We start from the raw sequence: 20,166 nt of genomic DNA, 5'->3' as shown, positions 1-20,166 counted from the left end.
TTACACTTCAGCAAACTCTCTTTACTATCACATAAAAGCCGTTTTATTAACCTCTTCACCCCGCCGGACTCCCCGGAGTCTCCTTCAGGGGTCTACAAAGTCCTGCAGTGTGTCCCTGTGTTGTTCAGAAACACACAACTTTTATTTTATTATCCAGATGAGATTCGATTGTTTTCAGCTCGGCTACATTTCAGAGAAGCGTCTCAGAATTTAATCCACATTATTGTTTGGATGCAAACGTTTACAGAAACACATTTAAAGTGATTCAAAGTCTAATTTAAGGCGGGTTAGGATTCTACTTCCTTAAATAAATGATGCACTTTCATTGCTCTGCTGATGTTTGTGCAGAAAAGCTGCACTATGATTTCCAGTCCAGGACTACAGGTGTGCAGCAGAGGTTTGTCAGCAGCAGCAGCAGAGAGAGTTAGAGAAGTTGGTGTTTATCTGGAGGAAAATAACTCTTATGTAAATCTGCCAAAAGAGAGGATTTCTCTCCTCTCCTGCTGTCTGCTCTCTGACCCAGAGGAGAGAAAAGTGGAGCTTTAAATCTGAGCTGGAGGAAAAACACAGACACCGACAGGAACAGATGAAACGCTGAATTCAGGAGTGAGAGGACCAGACGGAGAGAATACCTCAGACTCTGCAGAAAGAAAGAAACCTGGCTGGGTGCTGCGGCAGCTCGACAGAAGCTCTCATGCCTGCACCTGAGTCATCCTAATATGCTTCATAATGAGGACTGTATTTGTGCTGCACTTTGCAGTGTAGAATATTTAAGCTGCAATAATAAATGAAAAAACAAACAGAAGAGAACGAGGGAATAAACAAGGTGGGTAGATATGCTAGTTGAGATCATGCTCTTTGTTTGTGCACATCAACAAACAATATAAAAACATAAGTTTGCATGTTTTTGATCTAATATTGTGAAGAAGGAGGCAGCAGCTCAGTCTGTTTAAGGACTTGGGTTGCAGGGCTGCAGATTCAAGTCCCTTAAGGACTAAGTTTGGATATAGGGAAGGTAGCTGGAAGTGCAAGTTCCTGACTTGTCCTTTTGCAAGGCTCCGAAAACCCCAAACTGCTTGTGCGGCCCGTTTCTGTGCATCTTATCTTCAGTGCATGTCCATAAGGAGCAGTTTGTTCATGTTTGAGTGAAAACATTGACTTAGGAATAAATAAGTCAGAGGAAAACGGCAAAGAAACAAAAGCTACAGAGGGAGGAACGAAAAAGAGAGGCATGGAAATAAAAGTGTTTAAAGAGCAGTAAAGGAAAAGCAAAGAAGGTAGAAGAATGCATGAAGTATCTTTCACATGTGCACACCTCATGACAGCAGGAGGTGACACCAAAAGCACCCTGCAGGATCTAGGGTGTGATGTCTGCAGCATGATGGAGGACAGAAGCTGCAGAGACCGACGTGCAGACAACCTCTCTGTTCTCATCCTGCAAATGATTCTTCTTCTACTGCAACCTTACTCATCCTGCTGGATGATATCAACGTCATCACTCTCACTTTGCATGCTCAAGTGAATTCTCACAGATATTTCCTTCCCGACTTCCCGAAAGAAGAAGAAGTCAGGGTCATAATTTCCAGCTGTTTGCGTTCCCCCTCGAAATTCTGCAGAGTCTTCTGAGTTTTGTGAATGTACGAATGCATCTGCTCAGATTCTGCATCCCTAATTTCTTCTGGCAGGATGTTTTTGGGGCTCACTCTCACATTCTAAAGAGACACAAATTAAAGAGACTTACTTTTGGATCTTAAAGTTTAGATTTCAGAAAAGAGAGAGTCTCTGTGCCTCGAGAGTGATCAGTTAAAGCTGCAAACTGTTTTTAAATCATATTAAATCTGCAGGTTTCAAGGTGAGTTTTGGACAAACTCAGCGGTGTGTGGTTGATTTGTGATTTCTGCAGCTGAAACAGTTTAAAGCAGCTGAATTGAGAAGTGAATTCATGCACGAGTTGCAGAAAGCTGCACAGGGTCCTGCCTGCTGAGCGGTCAATCACCTGCAGCATGTTTCAAAAGTAAACTCCTGCCTCTCTGCAGCCGTTGGCGCTAACTCTGCTAATTCAGAGCGGCAGCATCCATCATCGGCGGCGGCGCGTTGAGCGACTGGTCAGGAAATGCTCGACTACATTCCTAGCTTCATCGTTAATGAGAAACAATATCGGTTTAGACGAGCGGGTCTGCTCTGTGATTTGCCGCTAAGCTGCTCATTAATTACTGAGAGCATTAATCTGCGCGGCTTAATGGGCGATCAGGGGGCTGTAACGTGGAGCAGCAGCATGTGACCGGCACACACCTTAAGCCCCCCCGCTAATCTATCAGCTGGAGGAGAAGACGCCGCCGCCGCCGCCGCCGCCGCCGCCGCTGCCGCCTCAGAGAGTTTAACTCTGATGGAGAAGTTTCCAGTTTTAAGGTTGATGGAGTGACGACAGGAGATCAAACAGAGACAAGTGAACATGCACCTTCAAAGACAAACATCCACTCTGGTGTGTTTTTGAAGCGTTTATTTGAAACCTGATGCAGCGGACGGATTGTTCCTGCAGTGAGACGGTAAACGAACTGAACATGGAGGATGTTTCTGTGTTCCAAAGCATCTGATGAAGTTTTTGCATGAAGGGATTTTATATTATTGGATGTGTTTGTGTGTAACATTAGACCTCACACTGACGACGGCCTCTAATCCCCCGCGTCCTCCCACCGAGGGTCGCAGCAGGACATCAGAACAACAAAGTCACACACACCAGGGAGCCTGCCGCTCTGTGTGTGTGTGTGTGTGTGTGTTTACCTGCAGCATACTCTCCCACATTAACACTCTGACATCACCTCCATGCACACACACATCTCCAGCCAGCCTTGGTTCATTAGCTCCCATGATGCAACACTAACCTAGCAACCAGACCTGTGGCTAACTCCCCTGCTGCTTCTGCGCTCTCATTGGACGCGTTCCCACGGGTCACGGGAACCTGCGCAGCCTTCACCCCCTCCAGGCCGAGGCCATCTGTCCTGGAGACGCCTCCTCCACGCCGGCTAGAGCCCACCGGGAACAGCTGCCCGCGCAAACGGAGGCGGCTAACCTGAGCCAGGACCCCGGCGGGAGGCGGCTTTGGACGGGACGCTTTTAGCTCGCTGCGATGAAGCGAGCGGCCGCAGCCTGTTCAGAGCGGGGCGGTGACTTTGAGAGCTGAGATTATCTCAACAACCTTTGACTGATGTCCCCACGCAGCAGGTTCTTTAAGGAGAGTCTTTAAATCCAACACATGGCCTTGAAGAAACTTTAAGTTGAGACATTCTGCAGAGATACAGCTCAAACTTTGGAGCATGCAACCACCTCTTAAAGAGATGCAAACATCTGGAGACTTCCTCGTTGCATCAAAGTTAAATAAAAGAAACATTAAATGAAGCCAAAAACATCTGAAGAAGCTGCAACTGTTCTTCTAAAGGTCAGGGGTCAAACTGCTGAGACAAACTGAGATGCAGAAGTGATCGAGGACGCTTTAAAAGTAACATATCAGTCATCAGTGCTCAATTATGCCTGATGAATAATCGAGAGACTCCCTCGTCCCTCCATTGACTCCACAACTTCACAGCCTTCATGTCGAACACAATGAAGGAGGAAGTCATTCATACAATTAATAGCCGCTCGTGGATTATTGAAGAAATTGATTTCAGAGACGCTCTGAAAGGAAAGAGCTCGAGGCGAAGAGAGTAAATGATTCAGTGAGAAAAAAGAAGCAGAAGAGGCGAAAACCAAAGAGAAGATATTTGATTTAGATGTCGGGATGAGGATATCTGCAACAATGGTTTCATGGATCATGTGAAGGGTGAGACCCAACAGGTTCTCTAAAGGTGCTGGGAACTTTACCCAGGAACCTTTTGAGGAACTATGCACGTTTAACGGCAGGAACCAGGGTCTTAATTCACGTCCGGAAAGTTAAAAGTTCCTGCTCTTGGGGTAGCACTCTCCAAAAGTCCACTGACTTTGGGGGCGTGGCCTGCAATACTGAATGTTTCTGATTGGTAGATCACCTGCAGTGTTTTTGTCCCACCTATAACCTCACACACACCTGTGATCCACTTGGTTTAATACCTCCTGAACATCGGTCTTCTCTGAGCCTGATAGTGTGAATGCGTCTATGTCAGCTCCCGGTGTTCCAGTCTGAAGAGTGACCCTGTAAACTGGAGACCTTCAGCTGAACGTGTCAGTGTTTGTGGAGTTTACAACAGAAGGAGTCCTCGGGAATGCATCCTAGTTTAGTTGTTATTCTCCAAATATCCTCATCAGATATTTAATGATCGTCTAAAGACGTTTGTGAGGGATGCATCCGGCTGAGAGTCTCCAGTTAACAGGGTCGCTGTTTACACTGGAACACCGGTCATTCTCTGACATGGCTTTCTTGCTTTAAGTCGAGCGTCACGAGCGCTCGTCTCTGAATCTGCAATGCCATAAAGCACGATCAAAAACAGCACAAGAGGAATCTCCTTCATGCTAACCGGCCTGTCTGTCTCCTTCTATGGAGCCATCTTTGTTATATGGCCTCCATCTCTTTCTTACTGCCCTCTTCTGGTCTGGAGGTGTAGTGCAATTACGTTTATAGCTTCTCCATACGTCACTGGCCTGGTTTGCATAATCTCAAAGGACCACAGGAACCCTTTAGTTCCTGGAACTAAGAAAAAGAGATCATGCAACAGAAAAACTGTTGAATGCCAATTTTCTAACAAATAATCCAAGTGAGGGTTGATTTAAATCCAAAGTATCAATAATAAGAAATAGATTGAATTTGGCCACCGCCCAAAAACATACTTTACAACACGTCCTCCTCCGTCTGCCAAGTAATACCTCAAACATTAAGGAGCTATTCTGAAGAGATAGATGAAGTTATGTGCACCATATGCTCCCTGAGAACAGCTGAAGGAATCCACAACAAGCAGTACAGACCAAATACCTTCGAGTACAGAGCATCAGCAATTAGTTAAAGAGACTTTCAGAGGACTTATAATGGGTCAGTTTCATCCTGTTACGAAGACCAAATCCATGCCTGTGTGTGTTTACTTCCCCTCTCTGCAGGAAGGCCTTTTATATTTCAAGAGCTTTTATATTTCATGCCAATAAAGAAAAACTCTTGCTGACAGAAAAGACAGTTTGACAGTTTATTCAAGCTGCAGTTTAAGAGCCAAGAAACTCAACCTCTGAAGAGAATACAGAGCGGTTCACCGCGCTGAATATTCATGATTATAGTGATACACATGGCATCTGAAGCCACTATTTGGTGGAGGTATTGTGTCAGCAAATAAACCCATAACTGTGAATGGTTCACCTTCATAAGACAGGGCCTGTTATCCGCTCAAGGCTGCGTGTTCAATGTTATCAGGGGAGGAGGACGAGGGTTGTTATATTGCTTCTGAATAAGAAAATACAAACAGGACAGAAAGAGATAAACTGGTGGAGAAAACAGAACAAAGCGTTCTTTAAGCACTCAGGTTATTCATAAATATAATGCACGGGCTGATGGTATCGTATTCATGGACTGTCTGTACATTTCTGGCTCTTAAATAGAAATAATAACAGCTATTACAATCAGCAGGTGACCCTCCACACTGACCTCTACCACTGGACGTTCTCACATATGTCCCTGGAGCTTTTCGTACAAACGTTCACAATCGAGCATTAACTACTGTTATTCAAAGTTCCTCACACACGTGGAAATAACTGAAGGGTAATCATCCTTGCCAGACGTGCACTTTTAAGTCCCATTGGCCAAAAATGCCCAAAAATAATAATGATAATAATACATGTGGTACTTTGGCTCTGCTGCAGGTGGAGACTGTAAAAGCACTATTTACTATATTCATCTACAGTAATACTAGTAATGGAGTGACCTGGTTACATCAGCTGCAAACTCTCAATGAACTATCAATCAGTGTCAGTATTACCAAACAAAGAATCCTCTAGCACACCTTTGTGATCCTCTGAAACCAATTTAATGTGTCAATAAGACACGATGCAGGATGATGCAGAACAGTACCATCACACTATGATACCAGATCATATCATACAGCATGATACAGTGTCATACACTACAATAGGACTGAATGCAACATCATACTATATGTTGCATTGCATTACATTAAGTTGCATTTCATTATGTGAAGTTATTTCGAGTTGTATTACATTAGGTTATATCATATATTACAACACGGTCTCAGCAGATGTGTGTCTAACATGAGTCTGGTCCTGCTGGAGGTTTCTGCCTGTTAAAGGAAGTTTGTCCTCTCCGCTGTAACTAGCTAAATACTGTGAGGTGTAATGCTCATGGTGGATTAAGGTGGGGTCAGACTGAGTCTGATCCTGTCTTGGTGTTGGGTCTCTGTTCATAATTTGACATAGAGTGGTCTAGACCTGCTCTGTTTGTAAAAGAGTCTTGAGATAACGTTTGTTGTGATTTGGTGCGATACAAATAAAGGTTGATTGATTGATAAATTAGTGGCGTTGAGTTATATTACATTACATTGCATTATGTTGTGTTGCAATGTGTTGCCATATATTAGTTGTGTTGTGCTATATTACGTTGCATTGCACTGCTTTATGTGAAGTTATGTTGAGTTTTATTCAAGCGGTCTAAAAATATGAGTCCAATACGGAAGTGTTAAAAACTGCAGTTCATGGAGTGTCCACTTGAGGCTGGCTCCAGAAGTACAGGAAGTCACATACACATGAATGGGAAGAAGCCGATCTTTACAGCAGAAGTAAACATGTTTACAGTCTGGTTCAAAACATGAGTGTAGTCTGGACAGCTCATTTCTTGATGTCCTCTCACTGTGAGGGGGGGGGGATTTATCATAACGCAGCAATTTCAAAGATATTGAGATTACTAGTCGTCCAATGAGAGGCTCAGCTGACTGCGGGAACACTGCAGCTGTTGGCTGGGAGGCTCAAACTCCGCCTCTTTACGTCACACTGGCTCCACAGCAGCAATATGGCTTCAAAACAGCTCTTCAGAAACAGACGGGTGACGTCATGGAGACTACATCCATACTTTATACAGTCTATGGTTATATCACATTAGCTTATGTCACATTATGTTGCATTGCATTTGTTGCCGTATATTATGTTGCATTATATTACCTTGCATTGCATTATGTTCTGTTGCATTATGATGTGTGACATTATGTAGCGCTGCGTTGCGTCGCGTAATGTTGTTCTACATTAAGTTATATTTCATTAAATAACCTTTGCATGACGTTGCCTTGCCTTGCATTGCAGTGCATTATCTTAGAGTATTACATGGCATGATATGATTCAATCCAGTGCGATATGATGTCACACGGTATGATACGGTGTCTCCACTAAGTGTCCGGAGAAACTCTGCAATGACCCCTGGCTTTATTTGAGTCCCCTAGAACCACATATCTGACCTGAAGACCTGAATCCTCCTCAATGACTCCTGTCACCTCCTTGGTAAGGTGTTGGGACTGATTTTGGGCTGCTGGAAACTCCCTGTCACCATGATGCCTCATGTCACTCCAACAAGTGTCCTTAGTAAATCTACAATATTCACTGGCTTTATTTGAGACGTCAAAAACCTCATATCTGACCTGAAGCCCCTCTGCAACCAAGGCTGAATCCTCCTCAGTGACTCGTTTAACCTCTTGGTAAGGTTTTTGGACTGATTCAATTCAGTGCGATGTGATGTCACACGGTATGATACAGTAAGATACCACACATCGTATGGTATGGTATCCCCCTCTGGTGATGTGTCTCTGATGAAGAGCTGCACAGAGATCCAGCCTTCAGAGAGACTCCTTCTCGTTCTGGGGAAAGGAACTGAAACTAAAGACACCCAAAACCCCAGTCTCAAGTTCCTTGACCCTTTAAAACCCTTTCAGTCATCAGTGAGACGTCTCCAGTGACCCCTTTAACATTTTGGAGGACCTGGTCCCAGTGGTAAAACTTTCATTACCATGAGGAACCTCTCAGGTCGTATACTGTCATAAATTACACGTGGAACAGTTTTAAGGCCCGGTCATACCTCCAGAGGAACCTCTTTAATGCTTGCTTGATCATCTAAGTTACTCATAAAACTTTGTAATGATCTTAATAAGCCTGGAAACTTTTAGTCTGGTACTCAACGACCCCAAGGAACCTCTGAGGAACACTATCTGCTTCTCCCTACAACACCAGCAAAATAACCCAATCAGGGCCGCGCCACAGTGTGCTGCAGCTCTCAGCATCCTCGCTGCTGTACATCAGTCCAACGCTGGCCCTGCTCCGATTTACAGCCACTGCCAAATACAAACACACACACACAAATTCACTCACACAAACACACACACACACACACACACACACACACACACACACACACACACACACACACACACACACACACACCTCCTTCTGTAGTGTACAGCGGCCACCACAGATAAGCTCAAATAAACAACAGACCTGGAAAAATAAATCCACCTCCCTCCCTCTCTCTCTCTCCCTCTCCCTCCCCGGGGACGAGAGAGGGCATCCAAAGAACGCCGCCTGTTACTATAAAGCTTCTTGACAACACACACACTCTCACACGTACACACACAAACACACACACACACACAAACACACACGCCATACTCAGCGATACAAATAATAAACAGAGAGGAAGGTATGGTTCCACGGGGAGGAATCACCTCTTCTATCGCTCCACACACTCCTTTTATCTACTAGCTAATGAGGAGCAGATATACACACACACACACACACACACACACACACACACACACATACATGCGCACACTAAAGAACCTGCAAACACACACACTCAAGAAGCTATACATACACACACACATCCTCAGGACCGTGGTTTCGTCAGACCGTCTCTGTGCAAGTGTCCCACTTCCAAAACTATGGACTGCTGCTTACATCATTATGTAACGCTGTGAGTGAGCGTACATACGTGTGTGTGTGTGTGTGTGTGTGTGTGTGTGTGTGTGTGTGTGTTTTTGTTCATCCCAGAAAGGCTTTGAACACTTAGCCTCTTTCCTCAGCATGAAGTGGTGTAACACTACAGGCTCTAATGAGAGTGTGCATGAAGTGGGGGTGTGTATGTATGTGTGTGTGTGTGTGTGTGTGTGTGTGTGTGTGTGTGTGTGTATGTATGTGTGTGTGTGTGTGTGTGTGTGTGTGTGTGTGTGTGTGTGTATGTATGTGTGTGTGTGTGTGTATGTATGTGTGTGTGTGTGTGTATGTATGTGTGTGTGTGTGTGTGTGTGTGTATGTATGTATGTGTGTGTGTGTGTGTGTGTGTGTATGTATGTGTGTGAGTGTGTGTGTGTGTGTGTGTGTGTGTGTGTGTGTGTGTGTGTCCAACACATGCCTCCCTCTATGATTAGTCAGTAAACGGGTTTCTGCAAAGTAAGCAGGGGCCAAAATAGGAACTGAACAGCCTGTTGTATTCGGTGCATGGAGGATGTAAATAAACCTGGATCTGGGTTACCTTCAGACCACCAGGACCTCCTTAACGATATTCTGTACGACTTCTCAGGAACGGTTTCTGGGACTCGTCAAAGACTCCTTCAACTTTGCAGATTGCCTCGATGACTTCTTCAGCGCCTCTTGACTTTATATAAGATCACAGAACCGTGTTGTTGAATCTCCTCTACCATCACTGATTCAGAATCTGACTCATGCAACCTGCACAAAACCTGCAGCCTCATACTCGGCACCCCTCTAGTGACCCCAAGAGCTTTCACCATGCCACCAAATTCTCCTCAATGACTTACGCAACACTTCCAGGAACCGTTTCTAGCACCATGGTGCCTCATGTATCTCCACTAAGTGTCCTAAGAAACTCCACAATGACCCCTGGCTTTATTTGAGACGTCAAAAACCTCATATCTGACCTGAAACTCCTCTGCAACTATCCCTGAATCCTCCTCAGTGACTCGTTGAACCTCTTGGTACTTGGTAAGGTTTTGGGAGTGATTTTTGGGTTCTGGACACAACCTATCCCCAAGATGCCTCTTTTAACTTCACCAAGTGTCCTAGGAAACTCTGCAATGACCCCTGGCTTTATTTGAGTCCCCTTGAACCTCATATCTGACCTGAAGAACCTTCTCAACTCCTTAATCCTCCTCAATGACTCGTGTAACCTCCTTGGTAAGGTTCTGGGGTGTCAGAACAGTGACCAATTACACTTGAACCTCATCTGAGACTCTTAGAACCCTTTGCTAACCTTCTTTATGATAACTAAATTCTGACCTATGACTCATGTTACCCTTTAGGATCTGTTCCTGGCACGGTGACTCCTCCAAAAGGACTCCCAGAATGCCCCCAGTTAATTTACCTGAGCCTTTTCAACCGCCCCTCACCAAGGAACCTTTGAACCTCTTCAACAGCTCCATCCAAGACCCCAAGAATCTCCTTATTGATCCAAAGAACCTCTAAAGAACCACTAAATCTGTAAAACCTCCTAAGGGAATCCTAGATCCTCTATGATTAACTCTAGAAACCTGTCATTCACCAGTTACTTCATCTAGAATCCTCTGCTGACACCAAGAACTTTCTCCATGACCACTAAAATCTCCTGTGTGACTCCTTTAATCTTACCAGGGACCGTCTCTGGTGCCAAAAACCACCTGAAGGTCTCCTAGAACCTCACCAATTAACCCTATAACCTCATCATTTGCTAATGCCGTCCTCCAAAACTCCTCCAACTTAAATTCGGACCTCCTCTAAATCCTCCTCACTCGCTCCAGTTACCTGGACAAGAACTTTTAATGCAACAACATAACATCTTGGATCTTGGAACCCATGTCATTAAACTCTAGTATGGCCCACAACTTCTTCTATGACCCCCAAGAACCTCCTCAGTCACCACTGGATCCACCTCAGTGACCTCCCCTTCTGGAACTGTGTCAATAACCCTCATTTGAGACCCCGGGAACCTTCTTGTTGACCTCAAGAACCCTTTAATGAACACTGTTATGTGTTCCTCCCTATCTTCTTGGATCTGCTTGGCTCTTGGTTGTTAAGCCCAGGAACCTCATCAAAGACCCTCAGATCCACCTCAAAGACACTTATAAGACTGACTTAGATGACACCTTTCACCCCCAAGAGGTCTGCAACTTTAAGGAAGACCAAGACTAGAATCATGTAGTTGATCCTGAATTATCTGGGACATCTTTAAGGAAGTGAAAGTACTTCAGAGACTCAGGACACCATCAGGAACGTATCAGTAACACCTTTATGGAACTATTTGGGACTACAGACCCTGATCAGTGACAACCAAAACCTCCCCAGTGACCTTTTAAAGAACCATCTCTCCATGAACCCCCTTATTGAATCCAAAAACTCCTCTGGACCTCTTTAGTGACTCCATAGGATCCCTGAAACCTCATGGCGCACCCTTGAGACCTTTAGTGAACCCCTTCCTGACCCACTCCTTGAACCAAAGAAACCATTAAACTCCCTGAGAGACTCCCTGATCCGCTACCTGAAGGACTTTAGGAAGTCCTAAAGAGTCCGCTTCACATAATAAAGCATCAGTGACCCCTGGAAACTTCTCTGGCAGCTTCCCGGGTCTCCCTAAAGACTACTCAGGCTTCTTTAAGTATTTCTCGGACCTCTTCAGCAACTCCAAAAAACTGGTAGAGCTTCAGTTCTTGAACTCCCCCTGACCCTGCGTCCTGCTGGACTTCTGCAGCACCTCCTCAAGAAAACATCCCTAACCCGTCTGGCCTTGTTTTTTTTGAGCTGTCTCAATATAATCCCGTATACGATACTGCAATTTCGGGCGGCTCAGTGCTTCATTAATATGGAACATGAAAAGTTTATTTTTGCTGGAGAACTGCTGCAAGCTGCAGAACACTGAGTGCTGCTGCGAATACATCTGAACCTTTGGATGTAAAGGCTTTATGAGTTCAGGAAAACCCCAAAATAATACAGGAGAGGCTTTCAAGAGGATTCAGTTTTTTGTCTTGGGAGTTTCTGACAGGCTGGAGGGGAACTGCTGGCCCCCCATCATCACCCACTGGAGAGGGAGAGGAGGAGGAGGAAGGGAGGGGGTTGACCGAGGAGGAAGAGAGATGAGGGGCTGCAAAAGAAGGGGTTGTGGATCCCCGAGGAGGAGAGAGAGGAGTCAGAGAGCGAAGGCTTCTTGTAGGAGAGCAGGAGACAGATTGAGGCGATACGCTTCACTGAGAAAAACACATGACCTCCTCCATCGGCCTCCTCTTTTTCTCTATTTCCCTCTCTATCTGTGGAGGGAGACTATCTTATCAACCCCACATCAAAGTCAGGCTTTTCACCCTTTCATCGCTGTCTTTCAAATTTAGACTTTTCCTCCGCCTGACTCTAAACCGTGCAGCAGACACCTGTAACTCTGCAGCATGCTGATGCAACAACTTCACATATTTAGTCGAGATGCATCTTTAAAATATTACGCTTAAAGTTGAATTCAGTGTTTCACTAATGCACCAAAAATAAAAGCATATTTGTCGGACAAACTGAGAGCGGTAAAATAAATCATGATGCTCCCACTTTGGGAACATGATGTTCTCCTCTTGTTATCTTCTATCTCTCTCTTATTCCCTCTGTTTCTTTATGCATGTGTGTTCCTCTGCTTGCATCAGGCTTATTGTTGCTTTTTAATCATTGGTGTTGTGGTCGAATGTTCTCAAGGGGACAATAAAGTGTGGAAAACTGAGAAACCCACATCTACAGGCGTCATTATTCTCACACGCAGTGAATCAAATATAGTTGTATGCAGACGATGGTTGACTGTGAGTGTCTGAAGGTGAGTTATGGACCTGGATGTGTGCAACATGCAGAAACATTTACATCATCTAGAAGCACCTCGTCTGATTTGACGTCACTGCACTTTGTTTTTGCCGTTCTGTGCATGACTGCAGAACAAAGTGAAGCATCTAAACGCAGAAGCACGAGTCCATCAGTGTTTCAAACCTGCTTCTCATGGATTCTTGTTTGTTTAAACTCAACTGTGTCCATTTCTGCAGGTGTTAACACAATAACTGTGCACAAGTGAAGACCACAACATGCAACCTCAATGTGACACAAATATCCTGGACCTCTGGAGGACATCACACCAGGTCTACAGATTGGCTCCAGGTTCCCAGACTTCATTCTGAGATTGGAAGATCTGTGTTCCTTCTTGGAACATGAGTGCTCTGGTTTCTTTTTAACTTTTTAACATCTGATTGTTTTAACTGACTTTGCTTTAAACATGACTTACTACTTCCTGTCTGTTTTGAATTGATCGTCATTATATCTTTTATTTGCTTATCTTGTATTTTAATGTTTCTTTTATCTGCTTGACGTCTCAGTGATTTTTGAGTCTAAATAAAGACGATGTATATTTAATATGAAGCATCCTTTGGTGGATTTTGTGCAATCTTGAATGCAAAGCAGACAAAGATGTCTCTAAAGTTTTATGCATCCTCTTTCATCGCTAAGAGTGCTTCAATTAAGAGGTTTATCCTCCACTGAAGCTTTATGAGGATCTTTTAGAATAGATTTTAAGATTATTTTGTTGGTTTATAAATCTCTTGTTCCTTCTTATTTATCAGATTTGCTTCTATCATCTATCATCTGCGAGCTATCCGGTCCCTGTACGACCAAAGTGAGAGTTGTGTCCGCATTCTTGGCACAAAGTCGGACGCGTTCTCGGTGCGTGTTGGACTCCGCCAGGGTTGCCCTTTGTCACCGGTCCTGTTTGTAATCTTTATGGACAGGATCTCAAGGCGCAGCCGGGGGGAGGAGGGTCTCCAGTTCGGGGAGCTTGGAATCTCATCTCTGCTTTTTGCAGACGATGTGGTTCTGTTGGCTTCCTCGAGCGGGGACCTCCAGCGGGCATTGGGGCGGTTTGCAGCTGAGTGCGAAGCGGCCGGGATGAGAGTTAGCACCTCCAAGTCTGAGGCCGTGTTTCTCTGCCGGAAAACGGTGGATTGCTCTCTCTCGGTGGGGAGTGAGACTTTGCTCCAAGTGGGGGAGTTTAAGTATCTCGGGGTCTTGTTCACGAGTGGGGGTAAAATAGAGCGTGAGATCCACAGGCGGATTGGTGCGGCGCCAGCAGTGATGCGGACGTTGTATCGGACCATTGTGGTGAAGAGGGAGCTGAGCCGGAAGGTAAAGCTTTCGATTTACCAGTCGGTCTACGTTCCAACCCTCACCTATGGTCATGAGCTGTGGGTCATGACCGAAAGGATAAGATCGCGGATACAAGCGGCTGAAATGAGTTTCCTGCGAAGGGTGTCTGGGCTCGGCCTTAGAGGTAGGGTCAGGAGCTCGGACATCCGGAGGGAGCTCGGAGTAGAGCCGCTGCTCCTCCGCGTCGAAAGGAGTCAGCTGAGGTGGTTCGGGCATCTGGTAAGGATGCCTCCCGGACGCCTCCCTTTAAAGGTGTTCCGGGCACGTCCAACTGGGAGAAGGCCCCGGGGTAGACCCAGAACGCGGTGGAGGGATTATATCTCCCGCCTGGTCTGGGATTGCCTCGGGATTCCCCAGGAGGAGCTGGAAAGTGTCGCCGGGGAGAGGGATGTCTGGGTCAATTTGCTTGGACTGCTACCCCCGAGACCCGACCCCGGATAAGCTGAAGAAAATGGATGGATGGATGGGCTTCTATCATATGAGTCAGTGAGAGCCCTCAGGTCTTCAGGTGGTGGACTTTAATGGTACCAAAAGTAAGAACAAAGACTCAAGGTGGAACGGCTTTTTATCATCAGGGCCCTCAGGTCTGTGGATCACTACCTGAAGATCTGAGGGGTTCACAGAGTGTCAACATTTTAAAAAGCAAACTCAAGACCGACCTCTTTAGTCTCATTTTTAACAGAGTTCCATTCTTAAAACAGTTTTATTTATTTATTTCAAAATTTAGTCACTTTTCATTCTATTCTATTTATTTAATTAATATTCAAAGTATAGTATCTCTATTTATATTTTTAAATTGATTAATATTTTAGTGTTTTATTATCTTAGAAATTTATTTTATTTTATTTTGTTTTATTTATTTATTTATTTTAAATTAAGCATCTTATTTTGTTTCAATGGTTTAATATTTTAGTGTTTTATTATCTTATTAATGTATTTTATTTTGGTGATTTTAATTTCCTGTTTTGAGTTTTAACATCAATGTTTCCTCATTAAGATATCATGAGAGTGTTTCCTTGTTTTTATTATTATTGTTGTTGAATATATTGTGTTCTTAACCTCAGGATTGTGGGGATGAGTTTGGGGTTGGGGTTAGGATGGAGTAGTCTTTTTATTTTTATATCTCTCTTTTTGTAAAATTGATTCTATTTGAAGTTGTTTTTATGTTCAGCACTTTGTGTTACAGTGTCATTGTATTAAAAGCACTTTATAAATAAAGTCTGATTGATTGATTTTCTATCGTTTTGTCTCAGTCAGTCATGAAATGTTGTTGTTTTTCTTGCTGTGAGTAAAAAGCAATCAGACTAACAGGAAATGCATCCATTGATTCAGAACGAAGTAAACTCTCTCCAGGTTTGGTGACGCCCGTCTTCAGTGTCTAAATGTCTCCAGAACCAGAAACCAACACGTTTCTGAGGAGGTATAAATCTGACACAAAGTGACGCTGGGGTTTCTGCATCTGTCCACATGTTTTTATAACATATAATCAGGAGAAGATGACACTCACTCTGTATGAAATCTCTCCCTGACATCAGGCTCATTGTAACACACAACACATGTGTGAGCAGACATGTGACTGCAGCCTGATGTAATCCTGCTCACCGAGCGCTTTCTGTTTTCACAGTTTATCTGGAAATCAAACCGGTGGCTGATTAAGAGCCCAGATACAGAAACCTGTGTGTGTGTGTGTGTGTGTGTGCAGCGATTACTACAGACCGATGCAATCAGCGTGTGTGTGTGTGTGTGTGTGTGTAGAGAACAGAATGTTAGCATGTGGTTCCAGCGATACATGCACGCTCACGCACACGTCATAACTCAGCTCATTATCCTGCAGCCATCAGTGTCGGGCAGCAGATTCCTCTCTCTCTCTCTCTACATCACTCCTTTCTTTCCTCCCTCTCCCCATTTCACCACAAACACACACATGCAATCAAATCCCACAATCCTCCCCTCCCTCCCTCCCTCCCTCCCTCCATCGTCTGTTCCTCACTCCTGGTTTTGCTTTCTCTACTTTTTCAAATCCGTCCATCACAAACAGGATGTGGGTGCATTAGCAGAGTGAAGATGAGGCTGATGGAATTAACATCCATTATCTGACCATTTACAGCACAGAGAGCAGGATGAAAAAAAAACAAGGAGGAGAGGAAGAGGAAGAGGAGGAGGAGCAGAACTGATCTGGATCTCGGCACATCGAAGCTCCGTCTCTGCTCTCTCGGCTCTGTGCAGAACAAACCGCAGAGAACATGTTTGTGTTGTCTGTGTGGGCAGTTTGGGCACAGCGGGGCAGAGGCAGGACGAGCCGAGTGTGACGGGCTGAGGCGACTGCCAAAATGTGCCAAAAAAAACCAGAAACCAACAACAACCCTCTTTTTGAAGATTACAGCTCCAGCTTTCCTATTAGACAGAATAATGCTGCTTTCATCCGTCTACAAAGACTTGATCTGTGATTAATCTGCAAAAACACTCCAATCATATCGAGTTAATCGTCTCATTACTGGACAAAACATCTCATTAGAGCCACAATGATCTTACAAATCCACTTAGAATCTCATGTTGGGATATTTAAAGCCACAAAGACAGACTGAGTACATGCAATGAGCAAAAAACAGCATGCACAAGTTTCAGAAGCTTCCTGAAACAAAACGTTACCCTTCTTTTGAAACTTGTATGCATTACGGTCAACTTCCACCAGATCCGGTCCGTCTCTGATCCGTCACAGCTCCGGATCTGATCGGTTTCTATTCTAGTCAATGTGTTGCAGAGTCCAGTCCAACTGGGTGGACTCTGAGCAGCGAGGAGGTCAATGCATCGTCGACGTACGGGCAGATTTTGTCAAACGTTGAAACTAACGAACGAGAGGAGCTTTAATCACTCTGCAGAGCACCGTCCCACAAGGGCCAGGAACCTCTGAGAAGGAGCTCTGATCCAAACCAGTTCTTGAACCAGTAGATGTTTCTGAGTCCTGTGATGTGAGCAGCGAGGACAAGTGTGTCCAAATGACTCACGGCCAAGTTCCACCAGATCCATGTCCGGTCCGTCTCTGATCCGTCACAGCTCTGGATCTGATAGGTTTCTATTCTACTCAATGTGTTAACTTCCACTGGATCCGCTCCGTTGCAGAGTCCAGGTTGGCAGGTCTGAGTCCTCGGGATCAGATACACAAGACTTCTATTTGTGCCGGATGGCGGAGCACGACGCATCAATCTCAACAGAGCAGATGGAGCGGGACAGGAAGTCAGGTTTCACCAAAACCAAATGAAAACATCCGGTTAATTTTCAGAATAAAGCCGACCGGACATGGATCTGGTGGAGGTACCGTGTTAGACTCCTTGTTTTTTTTAAATAAATAATATCATCATCCAGACTTGTTCGATCAGCGTGGCTTAAAGGAAGTGAAGTGAGATGTTTGAAACAAACACACCTTGTAAGATTTGAGTTTTTGCGATGCATCGCTCAGATTTAAGCTCATGAATTGTTAATTTGCAAAGCCTTCAGTGGAGGTAAAATAAATCTGTGCATCAACTCGTGCTGTGACCTGTGTGTGCTTCCTGTCTGAATCAGAGCACACCTTAGAGAATTCAAGGGATTTAATCTGAACTCTTTGCACCCTGCACCCTCACTTAGATGGAGCACAATCGCTGTCAGACACTCCCCTACTCACTCTACACCATGCACTTTAGTCTGTGCGTTCCAGGTCATTAGAATAAAGCCCAACGTGTCTTTAAATATTTATGTCTTCGTGTGCTTGCAGCTAAAATGCACGGGCAGAAAGTCTGGAGATGCATGCACGTGTTGTTGCTAAACGTTTAAGTGGAATCTGCAGATGAATATCTCCAATCAAAGGAATCAGTTCACCTTTGAAGGAAAGTTCAGCAGAATGTCACAGACCTGTGTTTACATTCCTGCTCCGCCTTTATCTCACACTTGAACACGATGGAGGAGAGATAAATCTCTGAGAGCTTCATCACCACGAGAATGTGACAAACGTGGACGCCATCAGGGTGCAGACAGTCGCAGGTGAAGACCTCCTGCGCGTCTGTCATCGTGATGGAAATGCAGCAAAGCGGACGCCGCGTCGCATGCCGTGAGCATCCAGATTATCTCTGGATTACATCCAGATTATATGACTATATATAAGTGGATAATCCACCTTTAAAAGCAGGTGGAAAGGCGAGCAAGATGCATTAAGAACGAACTGGAATCGCTCCACGCTGACCACGTGTTGTTTAAGTGCAGATGCATTTCCAGCTGCAGACTCTGACAGCTCAGACCGCGGCGCCGTTTTAAAAGATTAAGGTCAGATTTCTGTAACTTTAAATGAATTTTGAAGTCACAGCGGATAAACGTTCCTTCGTCTGTGTGATTAAAGAGAACAATCAGTCTAAAAGAGCAGTTTAGAGAATGCCTTTGAGAGCAGTCACTTTGTTCCTGCAGCTCTTCATCAATCTGTCTGAAGCGCTTGAGATCTGAGCGATCAGCGATCAGTCACACGGCTGATTGATCGATTCTGTCCGCGGCCGAGGAAAACACAAGGAGACACAAAAACACAGCCGGCTACAGAGATGGAGACGCCTTCTTCACCGGAGTGATGAGGAGAACACATCTAATCATCGCTACGGTCAGCGGTGGATTCACCGGTTATTGTCGGCCTTTAATGAGATGCAGACGACACACAGACTGTATGTTCAGTGTTGGTGAAATCAGAGTTCAGAGCGAGGTTCGGTTGGAAAAGTGGAGCAAAGCATTCTGGTTGAAATCTGTGAAAATTTGAAGGAGGGTTCGGTTTGATAAGCAGAGCAGAAGGAGTGAAAAGGAAAAACAAGAGAAGGAAAAAAAAAAAGACATTTCTAATTAAAAAGACATAATTACATTTTCAGTTTGAGCAGGGGACAGCTTTCCTTATCGCTGCTCTGACATACAGCTGCATACAAAACACTGCTGGAGTCAGTCAGGGTGCTCACCAGGGGAGAAACCTCCAGTGCTGAAACATGACCACAAAGCTGCAGTTCCTCCAGTGTCCACTTGAGGCAGTTAACTCCACTTATTGGACAGTTTCTTGATCATAGACTGGATAAATAATCGACACAGTATCCGTGACGTCACCCATCTGTTTCTGAAGAACTGTTTTGAGGCCAGTCGGCGGCGGCAGCCATATTGGAATTGTTGAACTCAACATAACTGCTGTCGAGTGATTGTGACGTAAAGAGGCGGGCTCAGAGCCTCCTCGCCAACAGCTACAGTGTTCCCGCCTGTCAATAAAGTCAGCTGTGCCTCTCATTGGAAGACTCCTAATCTCAATATCTAAGAAATTGCTGTGGTTGTCTTTTGAACCAGGCTGTAAACATGTTTATTGCTGTAAAGAGCGTCTCTTTGAATGGGTGTGTATGTGGTTTCTGGTACTTCCTGACCCAGCCTCTAGTGGACACTCGATGAACTGCAGTTTTTAACACTTCCACATTGGACTCATATTTTAAGACCGGAGGTTGCCGCTCGATCAAACCCAAGAAAGGATGTCTGAAAACAAATTGAGCGTGGATTGACAAACACAAAAACGAGTGACGATCAATACACAGCTAGAAAATGTTCAGATGGATCCATCCATCCATCCATCCATCCATCCATCCATCCATCCATCCATCCATCCATCCATCCATCCGTTATCAATTCTGCTTGTCCTGTAGTCTATCCCAGGGTAATGCTAAAAACTGCAGTTCCTCGAGTGTCCACTAGGGGCTGGCCACACACACACCCATTCAAAGAGCCGATCTTTACAGCAGAAATAAACATGTTTACAGCCTGGTTCAAAAAATGAGTTTAGGTCTGAAGAGCTCATTTCTCTATGAGGGTGATTTTTTTTGGAACTCACTACTTTATAAGATATTAATCGTACAAGTTTTGCCCAAATAAGGGCGTGGCTGACTTGACTGTAGCTTTTAACAACGGGGCTAAAGGCCCGCCTAAGCAAAGGAAAGCTCACACATGCAAACCCAACACAGGAAGGCCCGGCTGGGGTTCAAACCAAGC

This window comes from Notolabrus celidotus, chromosome 8, assembly GCF_009762535.1.
Source record: "Notolabrus celidotus isolate fNotCel1 chromosome 8, fNotCel1.pri, whole genome shotgun sequence".
In the NCBI taxonomy this organism is placed as follows: Eukaryota; Metazoa; Chordata; class Actinopteri; order Labriformes; family Labridae; genus Notolabrus; species Notolabrus celidotus.
Note: the sequence above shows the minus strand (reverse complement) of the source record.